The following is a 12412-nucleotide window of genomic DNA, read 5'->3' on the forward strand; positions in this document are numbered from 1 at the left end:
ATCTGGATAAGGGTGCTATAAAAAACATTAAATACATTTCTTGTTATTTGTTTATTTTGTTCTTCTTTGTCCAGAATTCTCTTTCGCCTTTTTTTTTAGCTATGCCCTTAACTCAACAGACCACACTTCTTGTGAAATTTCCCAGTTAGATTTTTAAGGACTGCCCATTTCAAGAGCCCTCCCCCACCACCTTTTTCATTCCACTTAAAGCATCAATGTAAACATTGTGCCTTGCAGTTTCCAAAAAAAAGTGTTTCGATGTGGTAGCATGGCTCGACCAACGCAGCCACACCACTGAGCCTAGTAACAGAATGCCACCCCTGTGGCAACACCTGCAAGGAGAGGCCCATTGATATTGGCATCCTCAGCAAGATTACCATAAGTAATGTAGAATGGGGATAAGTCAAGGGCAGACTTTTTTTTTCGACTCCTGACAGATTGCATAGTTCAACATAACATCTGCATTATAAAGAAACAGTACTTATTTAATTTCCAGTGAGATGACTCCAGTTGTTTAACCAAAACAGTAACTTTTCTAAAATATTTATTAGACCCGGAAGGGAAGCACAATGTTTTAAGTGCCTTGCTCTTCCCTCTAGGTGTCGCCAGGTTTAAAAGCATCGGCAAAACCAATAGTTCGCCGTTTTGAAATGCAAATGCCTACCAAATTGCTCTGCCAATACCTTTGGTTTACTTTCTCATTTTAACCCCTTCAGCGCCACGCCCTTTCCCCCTCCTGTGCCGGGCGTTGTATTAGTGGGTGGGGTTCATGACGAGATAGTCTCGTCATGGGCACAGCGCAACCGTGCTCCATGACGAGACTATCTCGTCATGGGCACAGAAGAGGTTAAAATGTGCACCCGCAATGAAAGAACAAAACAATTCAACAGTAAAGTAAAATGGTCAAAAAGGCTGCTAGTGCACCATCACGCATGCATCATGCACACCCAGCAGCCTTCTTTGATTGGTTTTTAAGCATTCGAAGATGCCCATCGTGTTTGCACTTGCATTGTGATACATGTGTCACAACGCACCAGAAGGAATTTTTTTAGCTTGACAGGTGACCAGTTCATAACGGCAAAGCAAAAATAAAAAAACTAAGTGTACGCAGCAGCAAACATTAAAGCAAATGGTTGGACAGCACTCTGTAGCTTCCCAGACATTTAAAATGTGTTTAGGGACAGGGAGAGGCAAGGAGCAATGGACAAGACAGGGGTGGAGGATAGAAGGAATTATTAAAGAGAAAGTGCTGGGTGCGGAATTCCTCATGGTCCTTATGGTGTTTTCACCTGTTAAATGTCGTGTGATGGAACCAACGCTGAAGGATAATGTGAATAGAGAACCATTGGTTCTGTTGGGTAATACAATAACTGTGTTAATGCGTAATTAATATAAAAAACAATCAGATCAATCAAATTGCTATCAATTAATTGCCAAAGAAAACATAATTTTTAGGAGAGCAAATGGTAAGAACACACTGACAAGGAAAATTTGCAAAAAGAAGAGTTATTTACCCCTTTGTTATTTACAAGAGAAATAAGTATGGCTGTCAAAATGCATAAACGAATTGCAGCGTAACAAAGGTGATTTATGTGAAATTAGGTGAAGAAAGGGTGACAAGTGAAGTCACTGGTGGAAATATATACAAGACAAACATAAATGACATGAATTTACAAGGTACAAAAAACCTGTCCCGTCTATACAATTATTAACATGAATCCTAGTCCCAATGGATTTTTGAAAGTTAGGGTCAAGGAGACTGTATGGACATGGGTGGCATGAACGTCCGCTGCAATTAGTTTATGCATTTTGACAGCCAAACCTATTTCTCTTGTAAATAACAAAAGAGTAAATAACTCTGCTTTTTGCAAATCTTCCTGGTCGGTGTGTTCTTACCATTTGTTCTCCTAAAAATGTTGTTTTCTTTGGCAATTAATTGATAGCAATTTGATTGATCTGGTTGTTTTTTATAACAATTCCGCATTAACACAGTTATTGTATTACCCAACAGAACCAATTGTTCCCTATATTATAAATACCCAGGTTCTGAGGGACACAGGGTCATCCCATTAACTTTAATGGGATAATCTGAATAAGCAAAGTCTAATGCCAGCTGATCAACAGTAGCCAATGGCAGATAAGAGCTCTCCAAAAGCCACTTTGTGTGCATGTATGATGTGCGCTGTGTGGAATGACGTGTGGTGGCAATAGCTCTCGCCAGATAGCTAAAGCTATCTGTAGGCGAGACCTACAAAGGAGATTTATCTTTAACCAAACATACACTCACTCATGTAGAGGACTAGCCTATTCCTTCCATGAAACGTCAGGAAGGATTTGGGAGGGGGTGGGGTGAGTGGAGGGGGGTGCGGGCTTAATCTCTTGAAAAGTGACTGTATATCAAAGACAAAGTCCAGTCTCTAAACAATGACAGGGAATAAATGAATTTGAGGTGCCCCAGCCAAAATGATTTCAAAAGAGGTACTTGTGATGCACTCCGAAGCAGGAGCCCATGCAAATCTGAAGCAGAGCACAACGAAATCTTACAAGCTCAAATAGCCTGTGAAATCACAAGACAAGTGCTTCCCAAAACCGCCTTCAAACACTGACAGGAATCTGCCTGTTTTATACCAACTTTAAAAGCATTCCTACATCTGTAAATTAAAGCTGTAAAAAACTATCCAAAATGAATCCTGCAACAACCTCATTGATAACTATTCTTCAAATGTACCACTAAGAATATTGTTGGCTTATAAGGTGCACCACACACCGTGCTAAAGTTCCAATAAGATATCTGTCAGGCCAACCACACTTGTAAATAAAATTTGATCAACCAAATGCAACCTACCGTCCATGCTCATTTTAGGTCGCGACTATCAGACAATGCATGTACCATAGCCCCTTTACGATTCATTTGACTGGCTGACTAGTATCCTTTCACCGTTCACATTTAAGGTAGTACTATTTTCTTTGGTCACTGCATGTGTTTGCTAGCTTTGTCCGTCTTGTGCTGCTTCACCCCACAAATACTACTCCCAAACTGTGTTGCGGCGCACTCTGTCTGGCTTTTCTGTAGAAGCTCAGCAACAGGGATATTTTGCTGGGTTATGGCTGAAAAGAAAACTTTAATGCTTTGTATTTTATCTTCTGCATTCCACAAAGGACAAAGTTTGGTACACAAAGACTTTTCTGGCGCTGAGGGATGGCCATCTGCTGCCCTCACTCAGCTGGTGTCTGCGGCAGCATGATGCTTCTTCTGGAAGGCCCATAAATCTGCTCCCTTGGCTGGCGCAGGGGAGCAAATGGCTGAATCCTGTGGAAAGTAAATTAGTCCTTGGGAAGAGTTTTTCTTTACACTCCGACACCTACTTATTCTTTTTACATTTTGTCTGTTTCCTGTGTAAAAAGTACTTGAAAAATAGCCGCTGCCAATTATAAAAAATAAATTCACTGTATAGTTTTGAGAGATCATAAGATTTGTTCTGGTTTTCCTCCCGTATTTCAAAGGTTTTTTCCTCTTTTACTTATTCAAAACAATAATTTACAGACAATCATTGCAAAGCCAAGACCTCGGCCCTCCCTTCATAAAGGAAAAACATTTTGGCTTGGCTAATTCTTGTAAAAAAGTGCACTGACATCCACACGACTGTACAGAACTAAAGAAAAATGTAAATAAACCTGGATCTCAGATCTGGCTTTCAAATACTTTTTGGGAGGCGCCTTTGAGATGCAAGATCATGCCCCAAGTCTTTAGGGGAGAAAAATAAGCTATACAGGCTAACACCCACTGATTTCAGAGCAGCTGGTAACGTCGCCTATTGGGTGACAGATCGGATAGCAACCTAGAGCTGTGCCCTTGCTGATTTGGGATGGCAACATTTCTCTGGTATGGGTTTCTATAGGGACACTAGGGTGCCTTCTCTCCTTTCCTTAGGGGTGTCATAAAGGGATGGAGCGCAAGCAGGAAGGTTAAGGGGTCAGAAGGTAGGGCTGAACCTCTTTCGTGGTTAACGTTCAAATGAATACTGTATTGTTTGCTGATGCTTTGTTCTTTAAGAATTACAAGTCGAGGTTACAGGCCGGTCCTAATATGCTATATATTATTCAATAATATTGAATGGGATGTGTGCATAAAATCACGAGGGCACACCAAAAGTGTCGGTAGCTTGTGCACAAGGGCACTGTGATCCACGAAGCTTGTTAACAAAGTCCCCATACTGCACCAATAGTGAACTGGGCTTGGGCACAAAGTCACCACACTGCACCAATAGTGAATGAAGTTTGTCCATCACACTACTGATGTGCATCAGCTGTGACTGAAACGTTTGCATATGCCTCACAGTACACTGATCGAGACTGGAGATAGTACAGTACGCCATTATGGTCACTAGAGTGTATGCAGGAATTGTTCGTGGTGCAGTAATGGCGTAGGCTTGTGCATAGCTCCAACAATATAGTGCCCTAGCAGGTCTGCAGCTCGTGCAAAAAGCCCTCGCCGTGCACTAGGATAGCAAATCTAAAATAACACAAATACAAAATACAGAGTAAATAATCAATTTGCATTGCGATTTTTTAAATAACTGGTTTAAAAGAGATTCGGGGTGTGGTGAGAGTCAGGTCGGTATATTACTCTTAACCGAATGTTAATTTCACTGGGCTGAGAAAGATGTTCAAGACCTGGAAGAAGATCTTCATTTTTTTCCGTTAGAAAACACACTAGTTCAATGGCGTGAATGACCGGCGCCTATGCACAAACAGATCTACGTTGTTGGCAATGAGAATGACCCGGTTTCGAAAAGTAGCTCTAATAAAGGCTAAATGGGGGACCAATCACGAGATCAGAGGCAAACCAGCGATGTCTATTGTCTACCCCTGGCTTTCAGCACTCAGTGTCACGAGGGCGGACCGTGAGACCACATCCCTCGAATTTAATAGTAATTCAAGGCATCAAACACGCTCTCATTCAAGGTGCAGAATTATCTGGGGGCGGGAGGCAGATGATTGATGTGCAATTGTTTTTAATTATCAATTACACATCAAAGGTACCAGTGGCAGCCCAATTTCCTGCCAATCTGAGCCGTGACACTGCTGACAACCAACCAAGTGAAAGTCTTTGATTGCAGCGGCTGACAACGGCGCTGCGACCGTGGCGTGGGAGACGTCAGCACGTGAAGGGGCGGGGCGAAGTAGCAGGCACAAAGGAGGCGGAAAGCTGCTTCGCCGCCGGTGTTCTACCGTTCAGGAGCTATGCACTAAAGAGGTTTTACCACGACAGAACCTCATGTCCAAGTAGCAGGTGCAGTGTAGGGTATCCAGAATCCGAAAACAGAAAAACCGGGTCAGGTCATAGACATAGAAGTGGTACTGCAGTTTACACTGGTGGCTGGCTGGATCTTGGTGCAGGCAGACCACTGACTCCAGTGAGCTGGGCCATGCTGGCGGTTCGGACATGCTGTTGCCCCGATGGCTCGCATAATTACATTCTTGCTGCTGTTGTAGAAAGAAAAAGGAAATCCGGAGAGAAAATATCTCTTTAAAGGATTTCCCTTCTCACAATAACCTAACCTGGAGTGACGTCACGCTATAACCTTTCCAGTAGTGAGAAGTGAGCATGCGCACATCTTTTTAACACCAGTGTGTATGTTCAGCTCATCCACTACTGAAAAACAGGGACATCTGTGCTCATCCCAGCCACCATCCAAAAACCGGGACATTTATTCAGTTTGGAGGAAAGTGTCGGGGGGGAAAAACTGGGACGTCTGGTCAACCTAGTGCCGGGGAACTCCACTGGCAGAATGACCCAAACGATGGGAATACAAACCTCAAGCAGTACACACTGTGTTCCTAGAGCTACGTTCCACCGCGTCTGTGGTCGATTAGGAGATAACTGTAAATCACAACCTGGCACCCAAGCAGATGCACACATTCATGAAATAGCAGGGAACTGAGCCCTATCAGTTCCACCATGGTGATAAGTTCACTCTTGAATCGGCATAAATACATTCTTGACCATCGGTCCATCGCTTCACAAGAGGGTGACCATCTCACTTCAGGTCATTACAGATACACCCTCAGTCCTGAGATTTTTGCCAACAAATCATTAATTTCAGATGAGTTGTCATTTTAATTAAATGAAAGCAAAACAAACCTACCACCCCCAGAATGCATCAGGTTATCAAACTAAAGCCCTAAACTGGAAATAGAGCACATAAAGAACTGGGGGCAGGAGCTCAACTTACTTCACATAACGCTAGTCAAGATGGACCACATAAGCGCATGATCGAGAAGGCTTTGGGTCCAGAGTATTATATGTTCACTCTAATTTGGGGAAGTGGGAAGAAAGAAAACCTTGTCTTAAGAATGAGCACTGAAACACGCAAAAGAGTGAGTCACAGAGACAAATAAAAAAAGTCAATGCCTTTACATATAATACATAGTAAAATTTTTGGGGTTAACATCCCTGGAGTTAAGGTAGTGAGAATAATCTTTGGAGCATGGCTGGAGGGTTATTGTTTTTGGAAAGACCAAACTTCCGAATTCTAGGAAGGGAACGGTCTTTTTAAATTCAGTGGGTCCCGCATACATCTCCTCTGGATTTGGAGGGCATTCCAGAAGAGTGGTTTGAGTAGCTGATGGAACTGACTTGTGACTGGGCACAAGTCAGGGAGTTTGAATATACATACATACATAAAGGTGGTAAATGGCATAACCCAGAATTTGACGGGACTGCACCATAAGATGAGGACAGATATATTACCAGGATCCATGCCCTGGCGGACTTTAAACACAAGTATGAGCAATTTGTAGTGAGCTCGCTATCTGGCAGAGAACCGTCTTCATTGTGCTATTTGAGAGACTGGGCAGGTAGTGCAATACAGGTGAATCTTTCCAGGAGTAATAAGGCGTATTGGAAGAGTTTAACATGCTGGAGTTAAGTAAAAAACCCAAATTCTGAAATGACTGGTCAGGGTAGATTATAGGAGGAAGAAGATTTATATTTTTTGAGGAGTTCAAACATAAGGAAGTGAAGGACCATCCAGTGTCCAATGGCTGAAAGACAGACAGATTCTAGATTCCACCGATTTTAGAGTCGTAAGGAGGTGAAAGCAGTGGCGTAACAATAGCCCCGCAGTGTGGGGTGGCCAATGAGCTCCAGGCCCCCCCCCCCGGCACTGTGCATGGGCGGCGGGCACCTGGCCGGAGAGCTCCTGACTGAGCGTGGGGCGCGTGGAGCGGCGAGGCTCCATGTGCTTTGCAGGGGCCACCCCATAAGTTTCGCCACGCAACTGAATAAAAGCAAGGATTTAACTAAGCAAACAGGAAGCAGTATACACTGCCATCTGATTAGTACAAGTCCCGAACTATTTTCAAATATCAAATTCAGAGGGCACTTTCACCGATTCACAACTGGGTGCAGCCCTTTTCGCGATATTAGGGCTCGACTAGCAGCCATTTTTCAGAATCAGGGCTCAGAACGCAGACACTGCTCAGCATCAGGGCTCAGAAGGCACTCATCTCTCAGAATCAGGAGTCTTAGGGCAGTTCTCAGAAGGTAGTCTCAGAATCAGGGCTTGCTTGAAAGGCAGTTATTTTTCAGGATCAGGGATTGGAATGCATGCAGTGAAGGGCCATTCTTAGAACCAAGGCTCAGAAGGTTCTATGAATATCGACTATAATGGCCGTTCCTAGAATCACGGCTCAGAAGGTAATTCCCAGAATCAGCGCTCTGAAGGCGGGAACCTTCCACTACAGCTAGGAAGCCAATCAACTCTCAGAAACGGGGCTCATGGGAAAACTTTCAGTCTCTAGTGTCCACTTTCTCTGAAGCAGGGTGCAGAGGGCAAATACTCGGAACCGGACTTCAGGGGCAGATATTAAGAATCAATGTGTCATGTAACTTCATATGGTATTAGGATGCCAAGGAGAAAATCAAATGGAGTTCGGCATCTTTTGTTGAAAATGGTGACTGAGTGGGCAGTTTGGATGGTTATTTTCGTGTTACATGTCCAGTTCAGATAAATACAAACTGATCGACGTTGGTAAACAAACCAAACCTTTTGTGTCAAGTCCACTTGACACAATTTCCCAGATGTAGCCTTGGGTGTGGCTTATATCAGGCACTATTAGAATTCAACAAATGACAACGGCATGACATCCACAAAGATTCATTCACTCTACTTTAATGAAATAAGGCCTTTTAGGCCTGTACATGCTAGTCCACACCAGCCTACTGTTACCAGATGCCGCTGCTTACCAGGAAACAAAGCACTGGTGTAAGATCTTGTGTTTTGCTCAATAGTTCAGTATTGCCCACTGCTGCTGGAAGCAATTTACAAGTTACTTCTCGAACAACTACATTCATCTGTATAAAAGTCACATAAGATCTACCCAATATAGATCCTCCGCTCAAATTCACAGCAATTTCATAAAGTAGATATGCTACATTACCAGCATTTGTATATCACATTTCTGCTACTTCTATGGCCTCATGGCACTCTGCAATTCCTCAAGATGACAAAGTGAGTCTTTCTGATGCAAACAGAGAAGGGTTGCCGCCACACCAAGACAAATATAAGCATCTCTTTTTTCTGAGTCAGAGAAACTGAAATAACCATAACAATTTATTGAGAGGTGAATTTCAGTTTCCACCAGTGACCTTGCTCATGATTTCTGGCGACTAAAGGAACATTTGGCTTCTACGTTTTTCATCTTCATCGTGCTAATCCCTGAAAGCTAAGGGGGAGAGACAAAAGGGCACGCAGCATGACTGGCAAATCCCTCCAATTGAACAACAGATTAACTTCAAAGACAGACCAACAGCAATGCATCGATTCCCTACTCACTGCTTCTTCCCAGGCCTGCCTCCTGAAATGTTTGGTCGGAAACACAGGCACTGATGGGTAAAACAAAACTCCCACAGAGAGATTCAATAAGTGGAATCACCAATGCAGGGACTTAGCAACCTAAAGGGACGCCAGAATCAGGTGGCCGAAATCCTGTGGGCCCTAAAATTTAATTTTGCCCAGTAGAGAGCGAAGTTTTCGGATGCCATCACTCCCTTCACTTGATGCTGCTGCTGTGCAGGAGATTCCATAACCAGCGGGAGTACAGCTTGAGAGCACTCGGAGAGCTTGAAAGCCCACTTCCGAACTCAATGGAGGAAAAAATATAAGGAACATGCACAGGGGCAAGCACAGAATTAAGGATGGGATGGACCAATATATACCCACCCCCAAGGAGGAGTTTTCTTTAAATAAAAAAAAAAGTGGATAGCAATGGTATTGTGTATAGGAGCTTGCACTTCGCCGTTAAGGAATGGATAAAAAAGAGCAACCGTGTAGTAATGGCCTTTTCACATACTGTTCATGCAAATCACATTTGATTTTTCCCCTAGTAATCTTATACTGGGTTTATTAATTATGCTTAAATGATCTTTGGTTCACCGGTCATCTGCTTTCCTGGACATGTAGATTTTTATTATAAAAATTGTGGAGCAGCCTTTCTGTGGCTGTTCTTTTGTATATATTAAAAATCCCAGGTACCAGACAACCATTGATCGGGCTGGACACATTCTTGGTTTTTCTGTCAACAGTCTATCAAGCTGATCACTCCTCTCGCAAAATGTCTGTTTGTATTTGTGTGTTGACTATTCCCCAGCATCTTGGGTAATCTTATTGTTCCTATTCCTCCCATGCAACCATCACCAAGGGGCTTATGTTCCTTTCTGGCAAAATATGTTGTGGTGTTGACTTACCAAAGTACTGAATTTTGCTTCATTCAGAACACCCCCAAATTTAATAGGGGGTCAGAACATAGAATTTTACAATCCCAGACCACGGATATCAATGTCATTAACAGTGACATGCTGCTAAAATCCTTGGGCTGGACACTGTACATGCACCTAATGACGCCTTCTGCAGGTGCACTATTCCCAATTACAAATCACACAAATTGACGAGCAGAGAGTACGCGACAGCAGGAGAGACTCAGAGAGGTACAGCAGATGTACATGAGCCAACCCCCCGACATGGGTGAAACAGGGAGCTTGTCATTGGTTTTGTGCCTCCCATCCCTCATTACCTTTCATCTTAAAAATAACAAGCACTGCAGGAGCGAGCCAGCAGGTCCTTCCTTCATCTTCAGTCTTCAAGAACACAAAAGTGGGCCTCTCCATTCCTTGGGTTGAACTCAATCCGTTCTTTCTACTGAGATGCTCAGAGATGAAAGAGGAGTAGATAAATTGGCTCTCCAACAGCTCAAGCAACATTACTCCGTCCTGGCAGTCAAGGCCTCATTTCAAGCAAGCTGGCGCATGCCCGACTGAGGATAAAGAGCCGCTAGGAACAGTGCCTGGATAATTAAAGCATTAGCCACTAAAACCCTAAACCATTTCCCGGGCACATTTCAGGCAAGTGACAGCTTGCTGAGTTTACAATTCATTTGCCAAGTCGTCTGATCTTTGAAAATACACCTACACTGAACCAATAACTTGCTCCAATATTTTAGCTGGGAGGGAATGAAGCAACTGGGATCTTGGGCATTGAATGGCTTTTGATTTGCATGTTCATTGATCAGATACACCTCACTGCTGTTCAGGGTTTCAGCATAGGAGACTCTGAAAAGGTTATTGCAACAATTCCATTATGTACAACAACTCCTAAATAACTTACACTATTCATTCCACACACACTGGCATAGGTCTCTAGGACTTACAACTTGTCAAAAGGTTTGCCACATAAGGCCCCATCATTATCAGGAAGCAATTCCTTACAAATCACAGCAATCTATCAGCTGCAAAGCAGAAGGCTCAACAGTGAAGGTTCGATCCAGAACAGGATCCCATCAAGTCCAATAACAACTATCATCAAGGAACAGACACAACCCACCAAAAAGCCAAAGTAGTGTCACCATCATTTGTAAACTTTCTCCGAAGTCAAGAATTTACTTTCTTTCACGTTGGACAACCAAACAAGATCAATGCTGTAGCAAGTAAGATAAAGGCAACAGCTCAGAATAGCCGCAATCAAAGGCAGAGTAAAACTTGAATTACATCAACAGCATATCACTGGTGAACACCAAAGGGGGCAAATCAACTCAGATTGTTAAACGCATGCGAGAGAGGTATGTCTTTTGAATAAGAAGAATTAATCAGCAACACTGTGAGGAAATGTGGTTTTATTGTTGGTGGGGGTATGCAACCTCACCGTGTAATAAACTCACAAACCCATCTTGGTTCCAGTCAGGTTCGTTTGTAAAACCTTAGCGCAACCCTGGCTAGCTGTGGTTTCGAGCACTCAGGCTTTAACAAAGGATAGGTGCCAAGCCTTTACAAGTACCAAAACAATTGGATAAGAAAGAAACACGATACAATGGAAATTCAACAAAAATGTATCAAAATAGTTCTAATATCCAGGAATTCATACACCAAAATGAACAAAATCCACTGGCGGATTCCAGAAACGTAAATTGTTAGGCTTAGCAGGATAGTTAACTTGCAGTCAAGGCAGTCTCCAGTCCAGTTCCAGGCTGTAGGAGCAAACTCTCAGACATCAATGGAGTGGTTGTGATGCAAGGGATACAGGATGTTGAGGATACTGATTTGGTAGTCGGGGGCTTCTTGGTGCCATCCCACGGTCCACAAACACAGTGGGGTGACTTTGGTCACAGGGGTCAATGTCCCTTGAAGTTCAGGTTAAGTCCAACCTAAAACTAGTAGCCACTAGTTTACTGGTCTCTAGTCAGAGCGAAATCAGTGGTTCCCGTTAACTGTAGCTAGTGTCAAGCTTGTATGTCCAAACTGCACTTTGATTATTCTCCTGGGTCCAGCAAACTCGGGTGTAACTTTTGAGTGTAAGGGATTGGTCTCCTGGGGTGCGCTTCAGCGGTCAGGGGTGACTAAGCAATTCTTGCCAAGGAAACTTGTTCACCTTTCGTGGCCGTAGAGCTGTAACAGGAAGTCAGCCAACTGACTCTTGAAGTTCAATGTATCTGTCTGGGGCTTGGGGGATTACATTTTCATGAGCAGGGGACTAAGGCACAGTCCTCTTTGCTGGCCCAAAACCAGCAGGTGCAGTCCAGTCTTTGGTGCAGACTCTCTTTGCCAGGCCCAGGGAACAGCAGGGCAGTCACTGGGTACTCTCTCCAGTACAGACATGAAATGAAGTCAGGGTTAAAAGGGGTGCCACTTTTATGCCCACAACGTGCCCTAGGGGGATGCAGTGACTACTAGCCAATGGGCTACCTGGTCCCCTCCCGTCTGATAACGACATCCTGCAATGTGTGGCATCTAGCTAACTCAGAGTGAAATATTCAGCCCTCTCCCAGGATAGCAGAACCATTCTCTCAGCGTGTGGAGCTTGGTAGCCCATCCCAAAGGTGTGGCTACCTAGGGGCTACACATGTACGGAAAAAATGG

The 12412-nt window shown here is 43.6% G+C and overlaps 1 protein-coding gene across 1 annotated transcript in view; it reads right to left on the reverse strand.

The window, feature by feature from the left end:
* The window catches only part of LRP5 (LDL receptor related protein 5), a 382460-nt gene that overhangs the window by 207087 nt on the left and 162961 nt on the right, over nt 1-12412 (reverse strand). The gene's annotated exons all lie outside the window — the stretch shown is intronic.

Source organism: Triturus cristatus, chromosome 3_1, assembly GCF_964204655.1.
Source record: "Triturus cristatus chromosome 3_1, aTriCri1.1, whole genome shotgun sequence".
Taxonomy (NCBI): Eukaryota; Metazoa; Chordata; class Amphibia; order Caudata; family Salamandridae; genus Triturus; species Triturus cristatus.